The sequence below is a fragment of the Ambystoma mexicanum genome, chromosome 3q (genome assembly GCF_040938575.1).
Source record: "Ambystoma mexicanum isolate Mex_15411 chromosome 3q, UKY_AmexF1_1, whole genome shotgun sequence".
In the NCBI taxonomy this organism is placed as follows: Eukaryota; Metazoa; Chordata; class Amphibia; order Caudata; family Ambystomatidae; genus Ambystoma; species Ambystoma mexicanum.
Genome location: NC_090926.1, coordinates 398424617 through 398451749, shown reverse-complemented (window position 1 = coordinate 398451749; position 27133 = coordinate 398424617).

Below are 27133 nucleotides of genomic sequence, written 5' to 3'. Positions count from 1 at the left end.
CCCGCCCCCTCCCATGTCTCCTTGTGATGTATTTGCTGCCCCCACCCCCTCCCTTATCTCCCGTGATGTTGTTGCTGCCCCCACCCCCTCCTATGTCCCCTGTGATGTTGTTGCGGCCCCCTTTTTGCCCGTGATGTTTTGCTACCCCTCCACCCCCTCCCATGTCCCCCGTGATATTGTTGCTTCCCCCCCTTGTCCCCTGTGAGGAGGTTGTTTCTGCCCCCACCCCCTCCCATGTCTCCCTTGATGTTGTTGCTGCCCCCCCTTGTCCCTTTGATGTTGTTGCTTGCCCCCTTGTCCCCTGTGATGTTGTTGCTTCCCCCATCCCCTCCCATGTCCCCCGTGATGTTTTGCTGCCCCTTGTCCCCCACCCATGTCCCCCATGATGTTGCTGCTACCCCCTCCCCCTCCCATGTCCCCGGTAATGTTGTTGCTGCGCTCCACGCCCTCCCATGTCCTCACGTGATATTGTTGCTGCCCCCCACCCCCCAATGTCCCCCATGATGTTGTTGCTGCCCCTCTTGTCCCTTGTGATGTTGTTGCTGCCCCGACCCCCTCCCATGTCCCCTTTGATGTTGTTGCTGCCTCCTTTATCCCCTGTGATGTTGTTGCTACCCCCCTCCCCCTCCCTTGTCCCCAGTGATGTTGTTGCTGCCCCCGCCCCCTCCCATGTCCCCCGTGATGTTGCTGCCCCTTGTCTCCCGTGATGTTTTGCTGCTCCCACCCCCTCCCATGTCCCCCATGATGTTGTTGCTGCCCCACCCCTCCCACGTCCTCCGTGATGTTGTTGCTGCCCCCTCCCATGTCCCTGTGATGTTGTTGCTGCCCCCACCCCCTCCCATGTCCCCTTTAATGTTGTTGCTGCCCCCTCCCCCTCCCATGTCCCTGTGATGTTGTTTCCCCCCCCCTTCTCCCCTACGATGTTTTGCTACCCTCTACCCCCTCCCATGTCCCTGTAATGTTGTTGTTGTCCCCTTGTCCCCTGTGATGTTGTTGCTGCCCCCCATATCCCATGTGATGTTGTTGCTCCCCCCACCCCCTTGCATGTCCCTGTGATCCTGTTGCTGCCCCCTATGCCTTACATGTCCCTGTGATGTTGTTGCTGCCCCCTCCCATGTTCCCTGTGATGTTGTTGCTACCCCCCTTGTCCCTGTGATGTTGTTGCTGCCCCCCTTGTCCCCTGTGATGTTGTTGCTGCCCCCCACTCCCTCCAATGTCCCCTGTGATGTAGTTGCTGTCCCCGACCCCCTCCCATGCCCCCCATGAAGTTGTTGCTGCCTCCTCCCCCTCCCATGTCTCCCGTGATATTGTTGCTGCCCCCACCCTCCATGTTGGTCCCTCTCACTTTCATTGCAGGAGTTGTCTTGACTTTTGCCAACCCTTGGATTTGACTTTTGGACACTTTGACTCTTGTGCTTCACCCCCCAACACTCATGCTGGACCTCCCCTTGATCTCACACTCAGGTTGGCCCTGAATCATACTGTGCCCATCGTCATCATGAATCCTTGCCTACAGTTTCTGTTCCCTTGCAACATTATGGCCCTCATTCCGAGTTTGGAGGTAGTCATGGCGCTATTAGCTATTAACGCCATGATTACCTCCAATACTGGGTCCGACTCCGCCCTGGTTCAATGGGGACTTACCGGTCTAGTCCGACCTTTGCGGGACCGGTAAGACCCCATTGAAAATAACATTCCCCATTCCCATTTCAGCCCCCATAGGGCTCAATGGGGAAGGTGCAAATAATGGTACCACAATTTGCGGTACCGTTATTTGCTCCCTGGTCCCTTTGCGGCTCCTGCTAAGGGACCTCGGAATAGGGCGCAAAGGGATTACCGGCACAGGTGTCCTTACCGGTGCCGGTAATCCCTTTGCGCCAAGGTCGGAATATGGCCCTATGTGTTTTACTGAAACTATTTTTCGCTCCCCCCCTCTGCTTCTCTGCTATTTTCACAGTTTTTTATTCTCTGTTCTCTTCTCCTCTCCCTTCTCCTTCTCTTTCTCCCCTTCCCTCCCTGCCTCCCTTACTTTTTTCTATGCACTTGCTCTATCAGAATTGTCCCTGGACCTAGAATGATAGTAACAAATGTTTGTCCCCCCCTTTACTTGTTATTCCTCCCCTCCCCTTCCAGCACTATCTGAAATGTTGTCAGGCCTAGTACGATAGTTGCTTATTTTGATCCTCTCCCTCCTTTCTCCTCCCCTTTCCCTCAACTCATGTAATTCTCCGGGTTTAGCCGTCAAGGCTTCCGCCCCCTTCCGGTGCACCAATCAGAGGTTCCAGGTGTAAAATCACCGGAGCATGGTCTGAAAGGAAACTCACCCCAATTTCTATGCCCTTTACCTGGGGTATAAGTGTGTCCGACACCAGGATCATGTCAATACGGGAGAACCCCTTGTGGACCGCCGAATAGTGGGTATAATCCCTAACTAGGGTTTGGAAAAAATGCCAAGATTCTATGAGATGTAATTCTCTAAGTAGTTGAGCCAACGCCAACCTATTCCTGCCATCTGCTCGTGTTGGTGGGAGTGTGTTGTCCATGTGTGGCTCCATCACGCAATGAAAGTCCCCTCCCATTATGATCTCCCCCACACACCAACCTGAAATTGTACGCCACACCTTCACTAGGAAGTGATCTTGTTGTTCATTCGGCCCGTAAATACCCACAAGCGTCACCAGCTGGACTCTAATGGATCCCCCCACCACCAAATATCTCCCCTCTGGATCTTTGTGTATGACCTAAAGACGAAAACCACGTCTTTAGCTATTAAAATCGCCACCCCCTTTTTTTCTTGCCAGTGGGGGCAAAGAATTGATTAGGAAAGTATTTATGTTTAAGGCGTATCTCATCTTTCTCCAGCAGATGCGTTTCTTGCAGCCAAGCCACTGTGGCTTCCAACTACACTAAGCGTCACATCATTGAGTACCTTTTGGTTGGGGAATTGAGTCCTTGGACATTTATGGACACCATGTGTACGTCAGCTGTCATCCTATTCCTTTTCAACACCCTTTTAAAGACTTATCCTTCTCCATGTACCCTCGACCACCAATTTGTTTTCCTTGTAGCACCACTTTTCCCCCCGTCCCACCCCTAACATGTGGGACATGCCCACCCCTTTCCCCCAAACAACCCCAAACCTATAACCATGTCTTCATCGATCATTCGGTATTATCACCCCGGATGTTCAGGGCTTGTCTGACCCCAATCCCATCCTGACCACTTCTACCTTTTATTTTAAATAACCCCCTTCCAACATTCTGTTAACTAAACCCCAGTACCTTTGCAAACCCGTTTTGCTTTTAGCCCCCTATTGTCATCTCCACTCCATGCACTCTCACGTTGATCCCCCTCCCTCCTCTGTCTTCTGTCTGCTCTTCCCTTTCGTTAGGGGCTGTGTCGATTTCCATCACTCATTTCTTCCTGATAGCAGGGCCATTTCTTCTCCCTCTTGGCTCCCGTTTGATCCCTTTTGCAGTCCTTTTTCTCTCTTCTCCATGAGCGAGGCCACTTCCTCCTCCTTGGAAATTGAAGATTTCTGGCCCTGCCATTGAAATCTTCAGGCACATGGAAAACTCCACCTGTATCTGATCCCGTTGTAACGCAGCCAGTCAGTAACCACTCTTAGCCTTTTCCGTTTGATCAATGTAGCCTGTGCTAAGTACTGGAGCAGCGTCAGTGGTGTGTTCCTGGATTTCACCGGTTCCTACTTGCGGGCCTCCTTCATGATTTCTTCTTTCACCTGGTACAGGTGCACCCTTGTCAGGACATCCGGTGTAAGGTTCCTGCTTAGTTGCCATGAGGAGTGCACGCGATGGGTATGGTCGAGTACTATTTCTCGCTCTCCTTCTCCACTCAGTATACATTGAAATACGCCTTGCACGTATTCCTCTAGGTCCCCATCTGCAATTGTTTTCGGGATCCCCCTAATTCTCATATTGTTTTGCCTTGATCTGTTTTCAGTGTCCTTCTGCTTATCCAGGATAATCTGCATATGTTTTTCCACTACCTCCATCCGTTGCACCAGAACTTCTTGGTCATGCCCCTGCTCACATGTGACCGTCTCCAGCTCATCCACTCTTGTTTCCACTGTCATTACATTTTTACTAATGTCAGAGATTGCCTTCGTTAAATCCACTGTGCTCTCCTTGATGTCTTTTTTTAGTTCTTTCAGCATGGCTTGGAGTTCTGATCTCCGGAGTGGGGGGGGTCCTCCTCTTCCAGAGGGATGGCCAGTGGGGAGTGGATCTGTGCACATGTTTGCTGCTGTGCCCGCTTTTGGGTTTCGGAACCCATCATGAGCGCTTTGATGTCCCCCGACTGAGGCCCCTTTGTTTTCACTGAGCTTTTTTTGGCCATCCTTTCATGCTGATGACCTACATCCTTAATTGTTCTCCCTTAGGCCTCTCCAGCGGGCTTGATCTCATGGGAAGAGCACCTCGGTCCCATCCTGTGTCCTGCACTTCTTCCTCACTCTTTGTGTGGATCATTCACTCCAGCAGTCTCTTTGTGCTTGTGGCAGAGTTGAGGCTCTCTTCTTATTTTCATTGAGCTCAATGGCTGGCCTCCCTGCTTGTGTTCCCTCCACTTGGGTCCTCTTCCCTACTCCCCACCACCTTCGATTCCTTCATGATCGTGCTCTGCCTGCCTTGCCCAGCAGCCCTGGGAGGTTCATGCGCCATTTACCATTTTTGTTTTGACAGAGTGGTGAGGTGGGGAGAGGATCCCCCAACCCCGTTCAGCGCCTTCTCCTTTCACCCTCACCGGCCACCCGGGTGAGTTCTCTACCTTCTCGCCTCTCCTGTGTGCTTCTTCTGTTGAGAGGCTGCCCTTTCCTTTCTCTCTTGTCTGATTGTGGCCTGGAATCTGCTCCACTCTCCCCCGCCTCCTCACATTCCCCCCACTCAGTACCTTGTGGGCTCGCCTCCAGCGGGGTCTGTTCTGCCTCCCCAGTACCAAAGAGACCAACCAGCACAAGCAGCTTCTTCAGAGTCATCCGGCTCCCGCAGGGCTCTCCCTCTGATGGCGTATCATACGGGCGTCAGACGAGGTGGCGGCGTCCTTGCTCATCTGCTGAGGCTATGCCCCCAACTGGAGATTCCATAGTATTCCAGACTGCTGGAACGAGGGCCGCTTCTCTGTTGTCCCTCGTGTCACTCTTCTTGCTTCTTTTCATTTATTTTTGTTTAGTTTTCGGTGTGCCGCTCTACCAGTGCCACTCTGACTCCCTCACTGGAGTCTGCTCCTTATCCCTTTGGCGCCTATAGCTCTTCAGCCCTCGCGGGCGTTGCAGGGGGTGAGGTGTGCACCCTCCTCCCCGTCTGCTCCATTCCTCCCCACTGATCCTTACCAGGGGAATCGCTAGTGTCCGGCAGTCACCTGCTCACTGCCTCAGCATTGGGGTCTGACTTCCTTCTACATGCATCAAGTAGCGCCCACCATCTTTGCTCCTCTGAGGCTGCCCTCAGGCTCACGATCGCCTTCTCCTGTGTCAGTTGGCTCTGTCTTCTGTCTGCCACCTCATCACCATACAGGGGACCCTCTCCTACATTTTCAGGGGTTAGCACGCCATAAAAGGGGATTCAGGTCACTGGAACGGGATCGGCAGCCAGAAGCTCATCGGAGCTGCATCCACCCGCGTCTATGATGAGGTACCTTTTTACTATATCTGATCCCAATTGTCACCATCATCATTGCACTATTAGGTACTGCCTTTGCACGGCAACGGAGACCCAGCTGGCACAGGGAATAAATCACCAAAAGGAACAAGATGATAGGGATCAGCATCAGTTGTTCCAAGCCATGACGGTACCCAGCTGAATGCCATGTTTACCCAGTAGTCCTCTTGTATTCCTGCTTCCTTTTTAATTTACACTCCAAGTTCATGTACCGCTGCTATTATGTGTGATAGTGTCCCATTTTCAGCGTCTGTAGAAGGTACGAACGTGCAACATGAACTCCCAATCTTTTTGCAAACCTTGCTCTCCATAGCAGTGAGGAGGTCGAGGACATAACGATTTTGCATTGTCATTAGCTGAAGTGCTCTCATTTATGCCTTGATGATGTTAAACCCTTCTTCAGTGTCATTTTCCAACTGGATCCGCTCCCAACGGACGATCTGAAGTCACTTGGCATTTGCTCTGGCTTGAATGTTGGGCACAAGAGATGAAAACAAAGGGCCTCATTACGAGGTTGGAGGTAAAACCAGCAAGGCTACCCCCAAACCCGCATCCGGCTCTGGCACCCGCGAAAGGGGAATCACCGGACCATTCCAACCTCGGCGGACCCGGTAATTCCCCTTGGGCGGGTGCCGGTACGTCCCCATTCCCATTTGACCCCTAATAGGGCTCAATGGGAATGGGGAGGATGGTGGCAGCGGTACCGTTCATAACAGTACCGTTGCTACCATCCTGTTCTGATCGTGGGTGCCGGTACGGCCACCTGGTCAGACCTGGTCAGACCAGGTGGCTGCTAGGGAACCGAGCAGAGCTCCTAGTATGACGGTACAGTAGCAACAGTGCCGGGAGCGATACAGGCACCGTTGTTGCTTTACCGCCATAATCCTAAAGAGGTCCAATGTCTCTGCTGAACTGAAGAGTTTATATTCATCGAGTATTTGTGCAAACAGATCAGAGGAATCTTGGGACAGGCAATTGGAGGACCTTTTTGCTCTGATCAGCCAATCATGGTGTTCCTCTTCTGGGAGAACATGGAATCCTGGAGGTGTCGTGGTCACCATAATTTCAGTTGTTTCAGGTGTCACTTGTCCTTCATGAGGCAGTGGTCCCCCCTTTAGGTATTTTTTGGGTACTACCAGCAGGGATGAATGCAGCGTTGCAAGTGAACAATAGCCCATCCATGATGGTGGGAGGTGCAAGTACGCTTTTTTGCCACATACCCAGTAGCAGTCCATCAGCGCTGCAGTTCCTTTCAGAGGTCATGAATGAGCAGTGTTCGGTTGCATCTTCTGTTGGACCACCATAAAAGCAAAGTTAATTATTTTCTTCTTCTTGTATTTTCGCCGGATTATCAAGTGCTGTCACCCATGTCAGTTTTGTGACATGTACAGTCCATATTTGTGCACTTGTTTTTTCTACAAGAGCAAGCGTTGATTCGGAATGTTAAGGTCATTTCTGGAGGTCGGCAGGACCGCACCCAGAGTCCGTGATATCCAGCTATGGGAAGGCCCTAACTCCTTCCGTGTCCCAAAGAAGTAGGAGGCCCACACAAGAGCAATGGGTTACTGCTGTTTATTACACAAAAAAGACAGGGACAGGTTCATGGAGCGTAGGTTCCAAAGACTTCTCATTGTAATTGGGCTTGCAGACCCCTAGCTGAGTGACGTAACAATGTGTGTCATTTTGCGAAAGCTCATCCCCAAACCCACCGCTACTCCAGGTTGGTTCCCCGAGTGGTAAGTTCAGTATAGGATGGTATAGTGAAAGGGTTTATTGATAGGGAAGAGGTCAGGTGGTACGCTTGGGTTGTCCCTAGAAATCGCTACTTGAAAATGGTTACATGAAGAGAGTTAGTGATTGGTTGTGTTGTGGTGCCATCAGTGGTTAGCCCCACGTGCCCTGATTCGTCCATCCGCGAGCGCCCAAGCCTGGGACCATCGCCATTGCCAGCTCGCAAAGTACCTGGTGTTGGCAACAATGTGTGACTATGTGTCGGTGAAGGACAATGGACAGGTCCCGTTACTTGCCATTAGAGCGCTCCTTTCCCATTGCTGCCGGGGCCTGAGGTGTTACGCTTTTGTTGCAAGCTGGGTCCCAAACGTGGGACCCCAGTGCTCCTTCAGTCCTTGAGGCTTGGCATCATATCAGGTCGGCTTCGTCATTTGTTGAGAGACAGTGTTTCAGGCAGAATTACAGGGATTTGATTTGTATTTCTGCTTCTGGTAGCTACAGCAGTGTCAGGTGTAACCTTGGCTGGGGGAGCTCGGAATGTGGATTGCAATGTTGCAACGTTGGCTGCGGTGGCTCCAGTTTAGGGGCTGTTTTGTGTGCTCAGCACTTCGTGGCTCCGTGCGAGCTGATCCGGGCCTGCCGACTCTGGTTTTGAGGCCTACCTTGGCTTTGTTGTATGTGGCGGTATAAGGTCCATAAGGAAAGGGGTGTGGGGGTGTGATGCGGTTCTTTGTGCATTGGTCCATACGGTCTTGTCTTCAAGGTTAGTTGCATAAAGCGTCTGCAAGCATGTACACAAACTCCTCTGCAATGCGGTCGCTGACCTATATGAAAAAATAATAATGATGCATGTCTGTGAGTGTGTATGGTCCTCTAAGTTGTAGCACTGAGCGTGTTCTTCGTGTGGTTTTGGTGTGTGTCTGATCCAGGTGCACGGCGGAATGTGTATTTCGGTCCGTTGTGGCTATGTCATCATGTCATCTCTAACGATGGCAGGCGTAGTTTTCTGACGTTTAGTCGAGCTGGTCCATGTGATCGGTTCCAGCTCCATTGTGGTTCCCGCCTTGTGTTCTTGGTGGGAAGCTGCCAGGATTTGCAGGTGGAGCAGGGTCACGGTGGATGTTGACATCTGGGGCAGTGGACAGATGTGCGAACTCTCCCCGCCGAGGGTGCTTGGGTCGTGAAGTCATCGTCCATAGTTTGTACATTGGTTGGGGGAAGGAACCATCCCATTTTCCCTCTTCAGTCCCCCCTCTGGTCGACTTGTCAACCACAAAATTATCCACTCTTTTATCTCCTCGCACTCGCCACACCTTAGTAATACCTGCCAGGTGTCCATACCAGTCCACGTGATCGTCAAATGACCAGTACATATAGACCAGAGGTCTTCAATCTGTGGGGCGCGCCCCCCTTGGGGGGCGCGCCACCATGCCTGGGGGGGCGCGTGATGCCTTCCAAAAGAAAAGAAAACGAGTAACGCTTTTTTTTTTTTTTTTTTGGCCGCACTGAACTGAGCATGTGCAATGGGGAGCCACTGGCTCCCATGCACATGCTCAGCCAGTGCGATGTGGTGGGGGCGTGGCCATGGAAACAGGAAATAAACACAGCCTGGACGCGCGCTTTCCTGCATTTGGATCGCGCGTCCAGGCTGCGTTGTGGTGTCCTGTGTTCCCTGTTGTTGTTGCTGCTGCTGCCGCCGCCGACGAGTTCGAGGTAAGTGACTCGTTCCGCTTTATGTTTAACACGGCTCCCCTGTGGCAATCTGCCATGGGGGAGCCGCGTTATTAATGCAGCACCGGTCCCCCTGCGCCCCTCTCTCCCTGCATCCCCCACATTGGGGGGCATGCATGGGGGAGAGGAGGCGAGCGGGGGACCGGAACTGCTCTGTTGGTGTTTTTTTTTTACAACGCGGCTCCCCCATGGCAGATTGCTGGAGCCCAGCAATCTGCCATGGGGGAGCCGCGTTGTTAATGCAGCACCGGTCCCCCTGCGCCCCTCTCTCCCTGCATCCCCCACATTGGGGGGGCATGCATGGAGGAGAGGAGGCGAGCGGGGGACCGGAACTGCTCTGCTGGTGTTTTTTTTTACAACGCGGCTCCCCCATGGCAGATTGCTGGAGCCCAGCAATCTGCCATGGGGGAGCCGCGTTGTTAATGCAGCACCGGTCCTGCTTCATTTGCCATGGCTGTGTTTCCAGTCATCCATTGGATCCCTAGCTTGCGCAATGCTCCTCGTTCTGGAAAAAATGTGTTGGTTAAACCAGGGCTCTCAACCTTCACCCGCCAATAGCGAGTGATCATGGGGAGTATATATATGGTGTGCATTTGGCGAATTGAAGTGGTGAGTGACTTCTCATGCCTGGTAGTAACTTGCAGCTTGAAATTTATTTCTCTGGATATGAAGTCAGGTTCGTTTTCAGTGTTGGTCCTGTTTGACAGATGATTTACTGACTTTTGGAGAATGTTTTTCAACTTTTGGTGGTACCTTTTTTCTTTCCCAATTCTGAGGTTGATACTCCTTTCGGCAAAGCCTCTCCTACAAACTGATGGCACTTGGCCATAACTAAGGTTCTTGGCTCTAGGGAAAATCCCCAAATGGTATGTAATACCACATCTGTCACTACTGCAAATTCAACTACTACACTAAGCTCATTTCCTTTCTCCTCCCCTAAACGCAAGCTATCTATGGACCCCTAGTCAATGCTTGCCCTCCTCGTTCCTGCTCAGATTGCGCTACCATTCCATTTTTCCCAAAACTGAGAGCTCCGCCATCCACCACCACCACCCCTTGCCGGTATGGATTTCACAAGGCCCCATTTTCTTCATGCCGTATGCCACCTCTCACTGCAAACCCATCTCCTTTGGATTCTCATATCCTGTATTTGTGGGTAAAGCTCCAATCTGCTTTTAGTTGCCTGACCTCCCCACAAAGCTGTCCTCTTGCACTACTAACTGCCCATCTGATTTCTATCACTGTATGGCGCTGCATTGCTTGATGCCACATCACGGGTGACCGGGGGACGAGACATACGCATCATCAAGGGAAACCCAGGGGGGGGGGCACATTATCACCTGCAACCTAGTCCGGGGCCACACTGCAAAAAGAAATTAGAACTGGGCCTGCATGATCTGAATAGTAATTCTTCTGAGACTTGTACCAATGTATTTTATCCAACCAGTGTTTCGGACCCATTTTTGTGTGGGGTTTCCCTCCCCCACTCCCAAGCTTTTCAGAACGTTTTTTGTTGAATTTTTGCTTTTTTAAAATCTCCCCTCCTTTTTTCCCCACCCCATATTTCTGACCCTTTTTTGCATGGGGTGTTTCCCACCAACCCCAACATTTTCACATGGCTCAGTTCAACTCTTTGCAAGTGGTGTTTGCCATGTTTATGCTTTTTTTGGGGTGCATTTCTACTTTTTTAAAACCGTTTGAAATGTTTCAACAGGTTCAGGCTCCTTTTCTCGATGGATCGTTTTCTAGTGCCCAAAGATGGTAGGGATCTGAAACGTAAAGCGGAAGGAGAGGTGGGAACATACACAAGAAATGCAAAAACACGGAAATATGATCACTCTTATTTGGACTTTGGGTTCACATGCATCACAGTCGCTGGGGAAGTGAAGCCGCAGTGTGTGATTTGTGGTGCTACATTAGCAAATGACAGCCTGAAGCCAACAAAATTAAGGCGGCATTTGGAAACCAAACATGCCGATTTAGCAAAAAAGACCAGGGATTTCTTCGTACGGCAGCTGCAAGGCATGGAAAAGCAAAAGGAGACTGTTAAAAGTGTGGCATCTGTACCTGCAAATGCTTTGAAAGCATCTTACCACATTGCGTACTTTCTTGGCAAAAACAAGAAGCCTTTTACAGATGCTGAGAAAGTGATTCTCCCAACCATTCTCGCTGTCAACCGGGTAATGCTTGGTGAAAGTGCAGCAGAGAAATGCAAAAGTATCCCTATGTCAGACACAACAATTTGCCGCCGTATTGCTGACCTGTCCTCTGATATCAGTACAGAATTGATATTGCGCTTGAAAGACAGCCAGTTCGCCCTACAGTTGGATGAGGCCACTGACATATCAAAAGAAGCTCACTTGATTGCCTATGTGAGGTACTGCCATGGAAAGGAGATGTTGGAGGACTTCTTGTTTTGTAAGCAAATTAAGGGCAGAGCAACTGCACCCGAACTCTTTGAAATTTTAAACAACTTCCTAAATTCCAACTGCCTAAAGTGGGAGGCGTGTGTTGGTATTTGCACGGATGGTGCTCCTTCAATGTGTGGTGCTAGAGCTGGGCTAAAAGCAAAAGTATTGGCAGTAGCTCCACATATTGTGTGGACACACTGCATGATACACCAAGAAGCTTTGGCTGTGCGCAATATGGAGCATGAACTGACACAAGTTTTGACTTCTGTTGTAAAGATCGTAAATTTTATTAAGATGTACCCCACAAGAGCCCGTCTGTTTGCCACCTTATGTGCAGAAATGGGAGCTGACCATGATGCTTTGCTGTTTCACACAGAGGTCAGGTGGCTATCCAGGGGAAAGGTTTTAAATCGCATCTATGAACTCAGAAACGAAGTGAGACACTTTCTCCTGGAGTTAGACCAGACAAAAGCAGAGCCTCTGTGTGATCCACGCTGGCTTATACTGTTGGCTTACCTTGGCGACATCTTTGAAAAGCTAAATTTACTAAACCTCTCCCTGCAAGGCACAGAAACCACATCATTTGCCATGAATGCAAAAATATCGGCATTCAAGAAGAAGCTGGAGCTTTGGAGGAGGAGGGTTGATATTGGCATAGCCGATGCGTTCCCATTATTAGAAGATGCTCTTGAGGAGACGGAGTATGATCTCTCATGTGTTTCTGAAGTAATTGGAAACCATTTAAATGCTCTCAGAACCAGTCTCGAAGAGTACTTTCCTGACGACAATTGCAACATGAATGACTGGGTGGTTCAGCCTTTCCTAGCTGACGTAGGAGCCCATCTCCCAATACAACTCCAGGAGGAACTAATGGAGCTCCAAAGTGACCGCCTAGTAGAGAGCCAATTCAGAAAATTGTCTTTGGGTGCATTTTGGCAACATGTGTCTGCAGAGTATCCAACTTTATCGAAATGTGCAGTCAATGTACTTTTACCTTTCAGCACCTCATACCTGTGCGAAATTGGGTTCTCTGCACTTGCAGCCCTAAAGACAAAATATCGGTCAAAGCTGGAGGTGGAAGAAAGCCTGCGGTTGGCTATTGGAAAAATTGAACCCAATATTGACAGGCTGGCTGGTGAAAGGCAGGCCCACCCTTCACACTAGTTCTCCAGTATGCCTCTGTCCAACTTGCAAGTGACAGCATTGACAGTACGTTGTTGTACTTCAGAAACAAATTGTTACAGCACTTGCATAGCAAATGTTACTACAGGACAGCAATATTGGGTGTTTTCGTTTGTGTGAAATAAATACCCAACACTATTTTTAGTCGAGTCCTCTGTATTATAGCAAAATAATCGGAATGCTTTGTTCACAAATATTTGTCCTCATCTAATTTGAATCATTGCAAGCAATGATTTTGAAACAACGTGGTGTGTGGCATGCACTCCTTCGTTGGGGGCACCATTATACTCCAGCGCGCGATAACCGTTCGCAACCGAGTAACATTTTGGAGTACATGTGTATAGGGGGGGCCTGGGCCGGAGAAATTTTTCTTAGGGGGGGCTCGGGGTCAAAAAGTTTGAAGACCACTGATATAGACACATCCACCACCGGGCTTACAATAAACCCATTTCCCAACATAGCTCTTTGGATTTCATGGATTTTCAACCTTTATTGATGGTGGGTACAAGTCTGCTTCCACTATCTGTTGGCGTAGCCCTTCGCGTTCCTTGATGATGACGTCTGTGTGTATTTCATCTTCCACTGGCATTAGTATGTGCATGCGATCATTTCTTCTGCTCTACGTTTTGATCTTGCTATCCATAACTTTATTCCCATTAGAGATGCCATTCCCAGTATTATGGATCCTGCTAACACCTTGAGACCATCCGCCAGCAATGACGGCATCCATGACCAGATGTAAGAAAACCACCTACCATGCTTTTCTGTACCCTTCGCTTCTTCTTCCATCTCTGCGTACATCTTGGCCAATTGAGACACCACTTATGATAGAGTGCCATTATCTTCATCATTCGCGGGAATGAACATGCAGCAGGATCTTCCAATTTTTGCACAAACTCCTCCTTCCATTGCTGTTAGGAGGTCCAGCACGTATCTGTTCTGCAAGGCCACCATTCATATTGCTCTTAGTTCTTCTTTTATTGCATTGAATCCGTTCACCTTGGAGTTGATCGTCATCATCAGCTCCCATCTTGTAATTTGCAGCCATTTTGCATTCACATACGCTTGTGCTCCGGGATGTATTACAGAGGAAAAGAACATGGCTGCTCTGCTGAATAATCTGTGAGCTGAAGGGATGTCGTTGAGGGCTGTTTCTGACTTGCCCCATAGGTAGTTTCCTGTCAGTGGTTCTCCTTGCCTCTTTACCCTAGTCAGTGTTCTTCCGGTGTGGGTGGCCCCCCGCAAAGTGCTAGCCATTTGCTCCATTGATCTTTTCCTCCTCCTGTTTCCTTCATCCATTTTGGGGAAGTTTTCCATTTTAATGTGTTTCTGTGGTACAATCAGGGAGGGAACATTTATGTGTACCAGGGTACATACTCCGCCCCATGATTGTGGTAGGCTGTGGTATGCTTTTGCTCCTCAGGCCCGGTAGTGGTCCATTAGTACTGCTGTTCCAGTTCCTCCCTCAGGTAGCTTCACTATTCGTTTGCACTATTCGTTTGCATCCTTCATTCGTTCCTACAGCATTTTCTCCATCATGCTAGTAACATAGCGTGGGGGAGTTTACGGGGATAATCGTTAACGGCTCTTCCTTCTTGTCCAACCATGTGAGCAGTCCTGTGCTTTTCCCCCACTCCTTGTGGCATTTCATTTTCCTCCTGAACCTTCATTACTGGAACTTTTGCCAATGTTAGTATCTTGCTTCACACTACTCCATCCACACATCCGGTCTTTGTATATACCTTGCCATAAATTAGTATCAGTGGTCTCTCCCAGCATCCAGGCTCACCCCTTACCTCACTTGTGCTCCGTTTACATGGCAGATAATCCAGTGTCACTTCTTTTGTTTCTCCTTTGTCTGGTCCATCAGTCATGTACCGTAGTCCTTCTGTAAATTGCCAATAATTATCGAACATATGTAATGTTTTAATGAAGTTATCGTCGTATGGGTATGTTGACCTTGATTTCCACCTCAGTGTCGCCATTTTCCCTTGGAATCGTCCTTGTGTCTGAAACAGTGCTAGATAGAGAAGACACTCTGCTGTGGGCACCGGCACTTCAGTTGCCACAAATGTTCGGGAGGCGCTCATCGCGTACGGGATCAACAAGCAGACGTAACAGTTGTCCTTGATTGTGTCCTTACCAATTTTGAACATTTGTTTATACCACATGTTGTTAGAGACATGTGCAGACTCTGTAAGATATGTGTCAACCCCATGTACATCAAGGGAGATACTACGTTTACCTCTTCTTATGTTTTGTCCAGTGCTACTCGTACCACCTGACACAGTGCTCCTTGTGGCTGAGGTAGGGGAAATGTTAGTATTGACCTTTGCGGTTGCATGCAAAGCGTAGAAGGCCTGCCAGACAGCGGCAGTTATCAGTCCAGTGGTCAAAAATACCCCCAACATTTTAGTTACAGTTGTCACGGCCACTGGCATATTGATCTTACCTTTTGCTGCCGTTCTGCAGCTATTTAGTTCGGATGATTTAGGTGCCTAAATTTTGCTTTGTTAACAGTTAGTATTTATTAATTAAACCCCGCGTATCAAATAGTCATTCAATGCCCATGCGAAAAGCTCCTCCCACATCCGCCTGACCACCCTGTCTCTCAGGGCAGATAGGGCCGAGTGGAGGCGTGGATCTGAGCACACTATAAATTGTATAGAAGCGTTGTAATACACGCGTGGTGGCCTTGGCCTGAAGTATTTTGGCCTTTTAATTCCATTTCTAAATTGGCTTGACAGTGCTTCTGGGTGGTCGTTGGGAGGTAACATTTAAGCCTGGGCAGTGATGGACGTTTTTTTAATCAAATATTTGCATACAATAATTACAATGCGTGATGCCTACATGTACGAGACAAAAAGAGAAGAGAACATGCACATGTTTACACGGTGTTGTGCGGATTGCTGGTATCTTTGTCGGTGTTACTTCGGTATTAATTTGTTTGATCCTTTTAATTCACACTCTACTGTCTTATTCCGGTATCGCTTATCACAGTCAAATTTTTATTAATAGTGCAGTGGGGACATTTTGTGTCTCAGATCTCGTTAGCATGGGGTGTGCTGTGGGCTGTGGCTCGTTTATGTCCTTGGGTGTATCTGACGCCTGTGATGTGTCTTTTCCGTTGTCTGTTGTTGCTGTTGCCGAAGTGTTGGCCCTGTCGCTGTAGTGGTGGGGCACATTCTGTGCTTTGAAAGGTTTGATGTCGTGGATATGTGTCCAAACATCCTTATCGGTCAGTTTGGTACTCTGGGTGCCACTTTCTCGATAGCGTTTGGCCCTGTAAATCTATGGGCGTTCTACTTTCTTCGGTAGTTCCTGAGGGGAACTGTGTCTCCTTCCTTCATCGCCCACTGTCCAGTTTGTTCCTGATTGTTGGTTGTTTCCTGTTGGCTGTTCTCTGACCCACCCTGTGTCCGTTGAATCTGTTGAGAGATAAAGGAGGCACTAGTAACCAAAGAAGTGTCATAGTCATACATTTCTTGACCAAAAACGTTATCTGTTCCTTCCCAGTCACACATTGCCCTTGTGGGTGGGGTGTGTGGAAGGTGCATTTGGCGTCCAGTCACCACCTCGTGGGGTGTGAGGTGGTGGTCTGAACCAGGTTTGTTTCTTAACTCAAACAGAGCCAGAAGAAGACAATAAAGCCAACTATTTTTGGTGGTCTGTTGCGTCTTTGCAAATGCTTCTTTTAAGAGGCTGTTGGGGCGTTCACAGACAGCATTGGCTTGTGGGTGGTACGCATAGGCAAACTTGTGTTTAATCCCGAGCAGGGCAGTGATATACTAAAATAATTAATTTGCAAAGTGTGGCCTGTTGTCTGACCTTAATACCTTGCAGACTCCCCATCTTGGCAACACCTCCCGTACCAGAAATGTTACTGCCCTAAGTGCGTCTGCATGGGAGCAAGGGCCAGCCTCAATCCCCCTTGAAAAGGGGCATACTACCACAATCATGTATCGGTAGCCCTGGCATACGTTGATCATGTCAATGTAATCAATGTGTAGGTGCAGGAAGGGTCCTTCAGGCCGTGGTATTGTACCCTTGATCACTTGCAACGTGTGACCGGCTGTAAATTGATGGCAGGTAAGGCAATTTCTGATAAAGTTTGCAACGTGTGAATTTAGTTTGGGGCAGAACCATGACTCTTTTATCCGTGCTGCAAGTACTTCCTTTCCTGTATGTGTGGGATGGTGCAGTTGGGCCAGCACTGTTTTTAGTAGGGCTAGGGGCATCACTACTTTGCCTGTGTTATTTTGTCTCCATAGTGCATCTGTTGGGGACATAGTGCATCCTCTTTTTACCCACAGCTCCTTTTCTGTCATTGGGGCTGCCGCCTGTAGTTCCATAATCTGTGTTTCTGGAATGTGTGTGTAACCGTCTTTCATTATCATCTGTCTTGCCCTCCCACTTTCCTTTTTGTTTTTCTTGGAGGTCCCACATCTCGCCAAAATATGCAACATATTTTGCATGTGCATCTGCTGTTTCATTTCCCCTAGACATTGGGTCTTCGCCATTCGTGTGCGCCTGACATTTCAGCAGTGCTAACTCGTTTGGGTATGTTATTACTTCTATCAGTTCCTCCAAGAGGAGAGCATGTTGCACTGGAGTACTGTCTGCTCTCCTAAATCCCCTTCTGAGCCATTTTATTAATCCGTAGATGTGAAATAGTCACTGTCAGAATATATTGTTACTCTTTTGCCGTTGCTTTCTTCTAAGGCTAGTATGAGAGCCACCAATTCTGCTGCTTGTGCTGAATATTGTTGGTGTAACTTGACACATTTTACTGGTACATACGTCCAATCCTCCCTTAATCGCACTACAGCTGCACCTGTCCTTCTTATACCATCACTTTGATCAATTGTTGAGGACCGTCAATGTAAAGAACCTCACCTCCCTCTAGGGCAATTTCTTCTACCTTGCGGGTGGACGAGTAGTACTCAATGGCATAGGTACAATCATGTGCATATTCGCCCTCTGCTACTTCTTCTGCTATGAACTGTGCTGGGTTAACATTGGTGCATCTCACTATTTTCATTTCAGATCTTGACAAAATAATCTCATATCCTGTTGCTCTCTGGGTAGTGAGTGTGCTTTTTGGCTTATGCAAAATTGCAAAAAGGCCATGTTCAATTTACAGCGTGGTGGAGCAGCCCATAGTGATGGAAGATGATTTTTCTACTGCAAATGCTGCAGCGGCCAGGTGTTGTTCGCACGGGAAGTGTCCCATCATTACTGGGTCTAAGTGCCCGCTGTAAAATGCTCTGGGTTTGTGTCCCATACTTGCTTTCTGTGTTAGTACTGCTTTCATTACTGCACCATCGCAATGTGAGAAGATGTAGAACTCTTTCTCGTAGTTTGGAGTGCCCAGAACTGGTGCCGTTGAAATGGCCTCTTTCAGTTCGTTGAATGCATCAGTCATTTCTCTTGTCCACCCCAACCTTTTCACCCCTTGTTGTGCTTCCTTTAGAGCAGCCAGTAGGGGCCCTATGTATGTGCTGTAGTCAAACACCCATGCTCTGCAGTAATTGCACAGGCCAAGGAACGGCTGCAATTCTCTTATTGTTTGTGGCTGGGGTGTATTCATTATTGCTTGTGCCCTTTGTGGTGCAATGTTTCTCCCTTTCTGTGATATGACCTGCCCAATGCATAGGACCTGTTCCTGGCAGTACTGCAGTTTTTCCTTGTCAACCTTGTACCCCTTTTCGGCCAGTACTGTGAGCATTTTCACACAATCCTTCCTGCATTCATCCTCGGTAGTGCTGCAGAGGACAATATCATCTACATACTGCAATACCGTGCTCTCAAGTTCAACATTCCCTATGTCCATCTGTATAACTCTGTTAAAAATGGATGGTGACTCGCAGTATCCCTGGGGTAGCCTAGAGTGTTTCCATTTTGTGTTGCGGTATGTGAAGCTTGTCAGATCTTGCAAGTGTGGGTGCAGGGGTATTGAGAAGAATGCATTCTTGAGGTCGATCATGGTGAATCGTGATGCCTCTGCTGGTATTCCACACAATATTTTGGCAGGGTTAGCTGCTATAGCGTATTCTGCCTCTACAATGTTGTTAAGTGGTCTCAAATCTTGTATGAAACACCAAGACCCTCCCTTAGCCTTGCGCACAGGGTACACCGCAGTGTTGCATGGTGATTCTGATGGTACCAATATACCCCTTTCCACTAGGGCACTTATTGTCTTATAAATCCCTTCATCAGCTTCTTTTGACAACGGGTATTGTTTCACTCTGGGCAGTATTGCTCCCTTTTTCAGTTTTATTTTTACCCTCCAATGCTTTTTATGCACCCCACATCATAGGGACTCGTGGTCCATAGTGAGACGGGTACAGGGGCCAAATCTTCCTCACAAAAATCATGTTGTGTGGGGAGGGGTGCTTCTAGTGCCATTGCTATTTTCTGTGCTACCTCCTTGTATGTCACTTTCAGCCACATGTAGACACTCATCTGGAACACCATCCCTCCATCACCTTCTTCATCTGAGAACAGTTCCTCGTCTGACACCTGTGTCAACCTACACCCTTCTGCCAGTGCTATTACCGCTCTCCAAGCCTTTCCTTCCCCATCCTGGGCGTGAACTGCAATCCAGTCTTTCCTTGCTACAATACCTTTGATGTCTACTGATATTACTTCTCCCTCACCTTTGGGTGTGTCTGTCCTGAAAAAGTAGGCGGCAGGCCTCCTCCACACCTTACCCTCAATCCCCGGTAGCCATGCTATTGCCATGTCTGTCCCGTATTGGAAGATCTCAGCGTCCACTGGTTCTGCCCTTGCCACTGTCTTGCCACAGTAAGCCTGGGGTATGTGTCTTGCCGTGAGCATGTATATGCCGGGTGTGGAGCATATTATGTCTTTGTCAGTGAAGGAGATGGTCATGATCAATCTACTGTCATGATGCCTACCCCCGGGCATCAGGACCAAGGCCCTCAGCTCCGGGAGCAGGCATCCAGACATTTGTTTAAATCTCAGCAGCCCCGGCTAGGGGCTGTCTGGGTTCAGTCCTGGCGCCCTAGGCGCCAGGCTCATCATAGAAATCAGTCCTGGCTCCATAGGCGCCAGGCTCATAGACTTTACTTACCTGATGCAGACCATGCTGCAAAAGAGTCCAAGCCTACATGAGGCCTGGATGGGACTATTTTGTTACAGGGACTATTTTTTACTTGGGCGTGGCTCTAGGGAACTTCTTACCTGGAACTACTTTGGAGGCTATTTAAACCACACCCGAACAGCAGCACATGCTTCGCGTTATTCTGCATCCAGCAGCGTGACGCTCACCGTGCCTGCAGCCAGCATCCAGTCTTCTGCCACGCCTGCGTGCCTGCAGCAAGCATCCAGTCTTCTGCCACGCCCGCCTCGAATCCGGAGCTCCTAGAATAAAGAAGAAGAAAAGGACAAGGTTAGAAAACACATTTATTTCAAATTCCTCACCTAATTCCGGAACCATTTCATCTCCGGACCTGGAAAGTACATCAGTCCTGCACGCGTCGCTTCGCCAGCTCCAGCACGGCGCCATACTCACCAGTTCTCACAGCATCTTTCGATCCGGCACTGTCTCCATCATTTCTTCGCCGTAATCCGGCACCTAGGGGACACAAGAAAAAACAAGGTGAGCCAAGGGAATCAACAAATACAACCTCTTACCACCATAGACTTACCTGATTTACCACCGGCGGTATTATTCCATAACTCTCCACATTTTCATATGCCGCATCTGTAAAGAGGGAGAAAAACAACACTTTAACGCATGCAATAGTTACCGGACAGCGTTGGGTAACACAGACTCTTACCTGAACGCCAGCAGCAGCCACGAGACCTTCTTCTCACGAACTCAGTTGCAACTTAAGGAAGGAAGGGGACAAGAGTGAACATCGGGCACATTGAACTCTTTGAACTTGATACTTACCAATCCCGCCAGGGACTTCAGAGTCAATACTTACCGGAACTCTCCCAACGCCTTCAAACCAGTGAAGTAACTGGTATCTACGCGCCCCTGCAAGACACGCAGGATGGAGAGCTCATCTTTTACGAACATAAGGTGAGGTTACTAAGGGGATATTGGAGGTGATTAGCGGGGGAGAGCGAGAACAGTTGGGAGGCCATCACTAAAACCCACAGGTGGTTAATCCCTGTCTCTACTTGCAGGAAAATACTTCTTCGGGTCCAGCAGACAAGACTAGGCGGGCCAGTCCAGACAGTCATCTCTGCACTACGCATCACATTGAAGGAGACTGCAGCTGTCCGGGTCCGATCGACACCCCTGTGGGGTCCAGGTGAGCGTAACATCTACTCATGATGTCACGCCCTCGTATATTTATTGGCGAGTGTTTAGAGGATAACAAGGGCAAAGATAAGTCGTGATCTCCAATAGATAAAGAGATGTTATCAGTAAAAGGACCCCCCCCCCCCCGATCCCCAGAAAGTCCTTGAGTGTGCATGGCATCGCCTGCCAATTTGAACTTCCCTTCCCTAATACAGGATCAAGTGGCCCCTGTGTCAACTAGGAAGGAAAATGTTTTGTCACCTATCGCCACCTTTATGAGTGGTTCCTCCACAGGGTTAGGTGTTACTGGCAGGATGGGACACAACAAGGAATTCTGTGGGCTGTCCTATTGGCGGTACAATGATTGTCCGTTGCCTGTGTAGGGGTTATATCCCACTATTGTTACTACCCCCATTCGTGTCATTGGTACTGTCGTGTCCATCGGTTGTTGTAAGTTGTCTTGTACTTGTGTCAGTTTCTGCACTGTGTGGACTTGTTGTTGTTGCGCTAATGTCATTTGTTGTTGTGCTTGTTGTTGCGCGGGTTGGTGTTGTATCTGTTCTGTAGTGAGCATCATGTTTGGTTTCTGTTGTAGCTGTGATTGTGGCATGCCCCCTTGCTGTCCCATCTGTACCTGACCCGCTTGGAGAGCTTCTTGTTGGTAGTTGTTGTTTGGTCCCCTTGGTAGCCCTGTTGTCCTTGCTCACCCCATTCTGCTTGTGCCAACCTTCCCCTTCATGTGCGAGATATGTGTCCTACTAACCCACATGTCCAGCACGTGGGCGGCTCCAGAGCTTGTCATGGGTAACCCCCTGTGCTGTGCAGATAACCCTGTTTCCCATATTGGGAGTACCCTCGGAACCCACCCCCTGGCTGGTGTGCCGATGGGCCAAACCCCCTTACTCTGTTGAACCCTCCTCTACCTTTGTAGTTGTTCATGTAGCCGTTGCCCATTTGTGTGTACCCTCCCCCCATGGGCTGTGCATATTGTTGTTGTGCTGTGTATGGGGGCCGGGTGGCAATTGTTGTGTCATTACAGGTACTTGTTGTATCGTAGGTTGTTGTTGTGTGAGAGCTGGTGCTGATGGGGCGGGGCTCGTTATGAGAGCCCCCTTTAGGGCATATTTCGACAGCTTCCTTTGAACCAATTTTGCCTCATCTGCCTTTCTATCTTCCTCTTTCTGCTTCATCTTTTCTTGCCATAGTCTACAATGGTGCACTATTGTCAATTGTATCTCTGGCCACGCTTTTGCTTCCATCCCCACCAATTTTTTCAACTGCCTCTGCACGGGTTCTAGGAGTCCCTGTATCTGTATATGTTAAAATATAGCTAGTGTTTTGTCCCACGCTTCCCGTGTTTCCAAGTGCCATTTCTCCTGAATTTATTGGATGTAATTAACAGGGTCCACGCCACACGCATTTTGCGTGAGGTAATCGCCCTTTTGTCTGATGTGTCGGGCTACTGTACCCTTAAGGCCTGCCATACCGCGTGTCTGCAGTTTGCAAATGGCGACCCGTCGTGTAATGTGTCGCTGATGGTCACCCCTGGGAATCCCGCCCTCTTCAAAATATCATCTGCAGCGTCACCCAAAATTGATATTAAGAGCCCCTTGACGTCCCCAACCGCTAGCCTGTGCCCTGCAGTTAATTTTTCCATTTCATGTATCCACTTCCCCGCCCCTCTGCGTAGGGAGGGTAATCTACACTTGATGTTTTCTTTGTCTGCATGTTTCCATGGTACATATTGTGGTCTTGTCCCGCCCCTCTCCAATAGTGGCATCTGTGCATATTGTGTCATTTCCTCTGGTGTGCGTCTACACTGTGTAGTATGTATGTCTTGAATTTCTTCCTCCATGTCGGATAAATCGTCAAAAAAACTCAGCAGCTCAGTAGTGTTACGTGTATGCTGTGTGTTACCCGTGTTCCTATGGTCCCCGCGTTGGCATGTCTGGCCCTTGTTATGTGCTATTGCTGATCCTTCCTTCCTGCGCCCAGGAAGGTCTCTGAGTCTTTTGACGTATGGTGTGTGCTTGATGGGTGATGGTGTTATTGTTTGTAGTATCCCTTCCCTCTGTGTGGTTGTATCCTCCCGTCCAGCTGTGTATTCCCCCAGTGTTCTGCATTCCCATGATGACCCTGTGCCTGTACGTGTAATGTAAAGTTAACTAAGCCCTTCTCCACTTTCATCGCATGATTCTTCCTCCTCCTCATCAACACATAACCCCCCCCGAGAATGTCAATTTTGCGCGTGGGCACGGGTATCGCACTGTTACTGTTTCTAAATCTATGTCCGTGCACCTACCTGTATCTCCTAAATCTGCACCTATTTGAGGTGTTGTGGCTGCTTCGCAACTGCGTGTGTTCAACTCACTCCTTGTTGTATTGTTTCTTTCTCTTAGCTCTTGGTCTCCTGGTCGTTCGCCCTCACTCCTCACTTCCGCCCTAGCTCTGCGTAGTTATTTCATTATAGCATCACTTACCTGTCCTAACACCCTTTCATCTCTACTCTTGGTGCTCGCTCCTCCGCCATCTCCTGCTAGTATTCTATTATCTTTCCTTCCTCGTACTTACGTGTGCCTTCTGGCAGAATCTTTTTCTTCCAGAGCGTCATCTCCAGGTCACTCTCTTCCCTTACTTCTTCTTTTCTCCTATTCTCCCGTTGTTCCATACGTGCTGCTCTTTCTGCAATACTCCACATGTGAGCATCCTCCCTCTTCCTTTCTTCTTCCTCAGGCTTCTTTAATTCCATTCTCACTCCTTTTTCTCTCTCCCGCTCTACCTGTCTTTCCAGTTCCTTTAGCTCAAGTCTTTAAGTGAGTATGCTTTGCGTCTTCTTAAATTCGGCTATCCTTCCCTCCAGCTCTGATTCTTCTTCGGTGTGTTCCCTTCTTCCCCATTACTTACCCCACTTTCCCTCTGTATATGATCTGACTCCGCTCTGTCTATTGCCTGCATCACCTCCTCCTCCTTTCCTGTCACTGTTCCCTGCAGTCTTAATAGCACCTGTGCTGCTATCCATTCGTCTGGCCCTATACCTGCTAACTCTATCTGTGCTTTCCTTGTGTCATCAACGTTCACCTGTGTCCCTTTCATACCTACCGTGCCCCCTGCATGCAATTCTTTCTGGTAGTGATCCCCCGGAGCATACGGTGGTGGGTTGTATCTAGGATTTGAGTATCCCTCTGCGGCTGTTAATTATCAGGGCTTTGGTGCTTCCTTCAGTTCTCTTATTGGGTATAGCCCTTTGGTCTCTTCCTTGACCTCTTTTATTGGGTATGACCCCTCTGCCTCTTCCTCAGCGTTCTTTGCTATATTGCTGGGAGGGGCCTGGGGCGCACTGCACCCTTCCCCCTTGCTCACCTCTTCATTCTTTACCTCCTGCATGCTCATCATCCCATGGGCATATCCCTGAAACATCCTCCACAGGTCAAAAACTTTGAAATGGCTTGTCAATTTCTTCCCCTTGTATGTGTTGTGTAAATATGCTAGTAGGGAATGTTGTGTTTTTTCTAAAGCTACCATTGGGCGACCATGGTATCCTTATCTTTTCGTCTGTACCTTGAGTCCATTCAATACTGTATTTTACTATTTTGTCTCTATGCGGTGGCAGTGTTGCACAAATGTGTTGAAGTGGTGTTGTTAGTGTGTGGAACCCATTTTCGGTTCCTATCCCATAGTATGATGACATTTGTTAAATATATACCACCGTTACCTGGCCCCTAGTTGGGGACTTCCGACTCTCCGCTGGCAAATAGTGTGTTAAAAAAAAACTCTTGAACTATTTAATACCAACTTCTCTGTCGCCCTGCACCAGGCTGGCACCCTTTGATAACCTCCTTGTGCAACTAGGGCCCCCTTCCACCTGTGGTGCGCGAGGTCCCCTGCGACCTTGAACACAGCGCGGCGTGCTCCTGGGCCGCCCTGCCTTCTCGGGGTAGCCGCTGCTCGACACGCCCGTGTTAATGTCTTGACTCCTCCTCCCCTCTACCCTCTCACAGGCTGCGCTGTGTGTTTCTCCGCTGCACGGCACACCCCCTTCGATCGATGACGTGCCAGCAATCTCTGTGCACGGCCGTCTGCTCACCTTTACCCCGCCCTAGCCGCTGGCTGCGGCTCCAATTTCTTTTTTAAAGGGAAACGCGATGTCCTATGCAAGTCCTATGGGTGACGTCACCAACTACCATATGCATTATGTATACACAGTTTGAACATGTAATGCGCACCAATTTCCACAATAGCAATCGCCACAGCTGTCTTCCCACTACACCCTTAGTGGAGTATCCATTAATCACTGTTATTATTATAATTAAGCTGCACCCGCTGCGTCGCCTCGCGCATGATACGTTCCCTCACTGGGGGAACTTAACCAGCCAACTATCTTCCGCAATCTGAGACAAACTCTACCTACCTCTTGCGGGAATACGTTATCTATTCACTGAGCTAAAACACTCAATTCATAGGGTTCCTCATCCATTCACCGAACTACAATGCCGATTCATAGGAATACCACACCCCCAAACATGTGCTTGCTGTCCAGACCAATCAGCGCGGCACTCCATTCAACATGTGGGGACTCGTTGCCCCAACCAATATACTCATCAATACGTGAAGGGACTACCTCCACTCCATTCCCTACTACAACCCACGTGCCATTTGAACACCGATATACCAAATTCTGCGACAAGGTAAAACCACCCGCCACCCTATTTTACAATACCTCCCTCCACCCGCACAACATGGTATTGCTATTTGTGTGGACCATACATCGGGCTCACGTCTGCCGGTGCTGCTCAGCTGCGGACTCCCCTCCCAATCTGCTGGCCGCCTCCCCTCGTCTGGACTGTGTCTGGACACTCGCCAACCGCAGGCGGGATACTTCTGAAGTCGACTCCTGACGGCCAATCTCCGGATTGCGCAGTCCGGTCGTCTCACAGTTCCGTGATGGTCCTGCAGTCCTCCAAAGGGGGCAACGGCGGAGGGGGGCGGCATTGCCTGGCCACCTTTTCGCAAATGGTTTTGCTGTGATCTATCTCAGCAGTGCCTCCAACATGTTAGGGTAATTTCTGGAGGTCGGCAGAGCCACACCGGAGTCCGCAGACCTCCAGCTGTGGGAAGGCCCTAACTCCTTCCATGTCCCAAAGAAGTACGAGGCCCACACAAGAGCAATGGGTTACTGTTGTTTATTACACAAAACAGACAGGTTCATGGAGCGTAGGTTCCAAAAGACTTCTCATTGTAATTGGGCTCGCAGGCCCCTTTTGTAGCTGAGTGACGTAACAATGTGCGTCATTTGCGAAAGCTCATCCCCAAACCTACCGCTACTCCGGGTTGGTTCCCCGAGTGGTAAGTTCAGTATAGGACGGTATGTTATGTTATGTTATGTTATTTTGCATTTATATCGGGCCTTATATACCATTGGTATGGTCTGAAGGCGCTGGTAGGTTGAACGCCATTGGGAACCGAAGTTCAGGTCAGTAGAGAGAGTAGGGAGAGTCAACGGCGCGTGTGCGCACCGGGTATGTGTGCAGCTGGTTGTCATGATCACTGCTTCCAAGGAGCCAGGACCAGCCCAACGTCCTTGGAAGCAGGCCCCTAACCCTAATCCTAAGCACCACCGGTCCCCACTGGGACCTTTTGGACCTTGTCCTGGCGCCGGTGGCACCAGGCTCATCAAAACCATTGGTCCCGGCACTGGAAGCGCCGGGCTCATAATAGGTGTGAAGATGCTTGGGTGGACTTACCTGCAGCAGACCATGCTGCTTACTTACCAGCCACTTAGAAGCCATCTGAGAACAGGAACTACTTTCTTACCTGGGTGGGGCAGCTCCACTCCCTGGATACAGCACTGGAACTCCTCTGGAAACTGGAACTCTTTTCTTACCTAGGCGGGGCCGTGGAAGAAGACGCCTCATCACTCCAAGGCTATTTAAACCACACCGGATAGATGAAGCGTGCTTCGCGTTATTCTGCATCTGCAGCAGAACGCTCACCGAGTCTGCTCCGGCCTTTCTTCTTCCGATCCTGGACCTGCAAGAATCCTACTTACCATTTCAGTATCCAGACATCATCAGCACCTGCAAAGAACGGAAACAACAGGTTAGCAAGGCGAACTTTACATGCAG